The following is a 3,111-nucleotide window of genomic DNA, read 5'->3' as shown; positions in this document are numbered from 1 at the left end:
CAATGAACCACTCAGAAAACCAGAAGTGGCGCTGTGGCTCAAGGGGTAGAGTGCTCCCTTTGAGCACTGAGAGGATCAAGGACAGCACCCAGGCCCTGAGTTCAAGACCCAGGACTGGCAAAAAAAAATTCCCGGGGTCCCAGGGGCCCCAGCATGCCCACCCCACTGGGATGGCCTCAGGACCACGCCCCTGCCCTTCCTGGACACCCCGACCCCCAGGGCTGAGGAGCCATGTCGGCCTGGGCCCACAAGCTGGGCCTGGCCTGTGCCCTCAGCAGGGCCCTGGGGGCCGGTTCCCAGCTTCTTAGGTCAGGGAATTCCCAGGAAGGGACCAGTCCTTGCCGGCCTCTGGTGCTTCTGGAATTTCCTTCTGTGACAGCACGGGGGGGGGGGGGGGGGGGGGGGGGGGGGAGGTTTCCTGCATGCGCATGGCTGCGGCTGTCCTGAGGCTCAGGCCCGGTGCCCAGCCATGTCCCCTCCCCCCTTTCCTGAGAGCCTGCCCCCCCACCCCCATCCCCCGGGAGGTGCCCGCCTAGGCTGGGTGTCTGACATCCAGTGACAGTCACATCGGGGGGTGCTGGACTGGGCCCCGGCAAGGGCGGGGGGGGGGCAGGGGCTGGCCCGGCTCTGAGCCCTGGGCACCCAGGTGCAGGCTGGCTGTTGTCCCCTCCCAATTCCCTGGTGAGCGGCTGGCTCTGGGTGCGGGTGTTGGGGAGGTGAGGGCAGGCCACACCTGTGGGCAGGTTCCCAGCCCGCACCCCCACTCGCCAAATGGAGGGTACCCCAGGGGTCCTGAATCCTGAGCCGTGCTCTCTCCTGGGGATAAAGAATTCTGACTGTGTGGCCTGGGAGGGGGCGGCGCCTCCCCCTGCCCCCCTGCCGGGTAGAGGCTCTAATCCTGGGGGGGCAGGCGGGGGAGGGGGGGGGGCGGCGCCTCCCCCTGCCCCCCTGCCGGGTAGAGGCTCTGATCCTGGGGGGGGGGGGGGGGGGGGGGGGGGGGCAGCGCCTCCCCCTGCCCCCCTGCCGGGTAGAGGCTCTAATCCTGGGGGGGCGGGCGGGGGCGGGGGGGGGCGGCGCCTCCCCCATCCAGGACGGCAGTACACCACCACACGCATGGCTTGCTCAAGTGACATATTTCAATATAATCTCTAAAACTCTATGAATTGAACAGATAAAATACCTCTGGGCTATTTTGTTACAAAATATTTGCCATTTGGGTTTCGTCGCTGGGCGCGGCCGACCGGCCTTTCCCTGGAGAGGGGGGACAGGGACAGCAAGAAGGACATCCGGACAGACTTGGGGACAGACAGGGACGGAGGAGTGGCTGTTGGGGCTACCTACTGGGAACAGAGCGGCCTGGAGGCCCGGGACGGGGCGGGGGGAGGGGGCACACGTGGGGGGGACCCCTCGCAGACACCCGGGCCAGGCTCTGCTTCACCTGGAAGGAACCAGCCCCCCAAATCCGCTGGGAAAGCTAACTCCGACTCCCGCTCTTGGTTCTGGAGTTGGGGCCGAGTGCACAGAGCATGAGGAAAGCTAACTCCAACTCCCGCTCTTGGTTCTGGAGTTGGGGCCGAGTGCACGGAGCAGGAGGAAGGGGTTCAGGTCCCCCCTAGAGTAAGGCCTAGAGAGCAGAGGGGGCGGCACCACCTTGGGGTGCCTGGGTCTGGGGGGACGGGTCAGTACTCCGCTGTCCTCTCAACCTCGGGAGAGCTGGACGCTGTGGGAGGGGGCGGGGGGCCTTGCCCAGGGTCCCAGCCTCAGGCTACCGTGATCTGAGAAGGAAAGTTCCAGAGGCTGGGGATTCTGGCATCCCCAGCGGAGAGGAGGGAGGGCCAGCTGCTTCCCCGGGGGGGGGACCCTCTCCTGGTTCTCAGGGGTTCTGAGACACCTTAACCCCCCCGCCCCAGCAGGGACCCCCTCCTGCCACCCAGGGCCAGCCCCTCCCTCCCCGGGGAAGTAGCTCAGGTGGTGCCCGTTGGCCGGGGAGGGAGGGCGCCAGTGGGAGGCCCCTGGCCCGGGGGACCGTCCCCAGACCCCGTAGATATACACAGCTGTCCCCATCCCTCCCTCCCTCCCTCCCTCCTCCATCCCTCACAACCTGACTCCTAGTCCTCGTTTCTGGTCTTCCTTCAGTCCCTTCGTCAAACCCACCCACTCCTGTCCTCCCCACCCCCGGCCAAGGGCAGCGCCCCATCAGCCACTTCACCCCAACAGGCCCCCCCCCGACTCTGACAGAAAGACACCTGGGGGGGGGAGCACGTGGCCGGGAAGGAGACAGCAAATCAGCCGTGGGTCACGGGGGTCTGGCTGTCAGAGGCAGGGCCAGAAATAAACGCTGGGTGACATGGTGATGACGCATGGGTCACACACACACACACGCACGCACACACACGCACGCACACACGCGGGAGAAACCAGGTCATCCAGCCCAGCTGAGTGCTCTCTGGGCCTCCTGCCTGGCTCAGGCCCCAAGGAGAAAAGCCAGCGCGCCTCAGACGCGCTCCAGGCTGGCTGTGACGCGAGTGGGAGTGGAGCGTGGGCAGCAGGGGGGGGGCAAACACCTCCTGAACCGGCCCTGACCGGCCAGGCCGTGCCCCCCATGGTCTCTGCCCCTGGCAGGTCTCTGCCCCTCACGTGGCCGGGGCGGGGAGGGGGGACGGTCCACGGGCCGTGTGGGCTGGCTCTCTTCTTCTGCTGGGTCCTGGGATTTGGGGGAGCCCGGCTTGGCTTCTCTGTGCAATTCTGAGGGCCCAGAGACCGTCCGCTCACCCCTGCGGAAGGCAGAGCTGTGCCTTCCAAGAAGTGGGGGGGAGGCAGCAGAGACACAGGTGACCCCCGCTTCTCTAGCCCGTCTGTACCCCCATTCTGGAAGCTTCAGAGCCATGCAGGATGGAGCCCTGGTTGGGGGAGGGGTGTCCGCCCCTGCCTGTGTGTGTGTGTGTGTGTGTACACACACGTGCCCCTGTGCGCTGGCTCCGACGTGGGCTGGGGCGGGGGAACTTGCACGCACAGTGCGTGTGCAAAGAGATCGCCGTGCGACCCCACGGCGGTGGGCTGGAGCTACAGAGAGCCTGCATTCCATCCGGGGCTCTCGGGAGGCCGGGGACA

At 66.9% G+C, this 3,111-nt stretch overlaps 1 protein-coding gene across 1 annotated transcript in view; it reads left to right on the top strand.

The window, feature by feature from the left end:
• Slc6a12 (solute carrier family 6 (neurotransmitter transporter), member 12) overlaps window positions 1-3,111 on the top strand; it is a 16,390-nt gene that overhangs the window by 9,364 nt on the left and 3,915 nt on the right. The window lies entirely within an intron of this gene.

This window comes from Dipodomys ordii, unplaced genomic scaffold (assembly GCF_000151885.1).
Source record: "Dipodomys ordii isolate 6190 unplaced genomic scaffold, Dord_2.0 Scaffold69, whole genome shotgun sequence".
NCBI lineage: Eukaryota > Metazoa > Chordata > Mammalia > Rodentia > Heteromyidae > Dipodomys > Dipodomys ordii.
The sequence above is the reverse complement of the archived record's forward strand: the minus strand, read 5'-3'. Positions and strand labels throughout refer to the sequence as shown.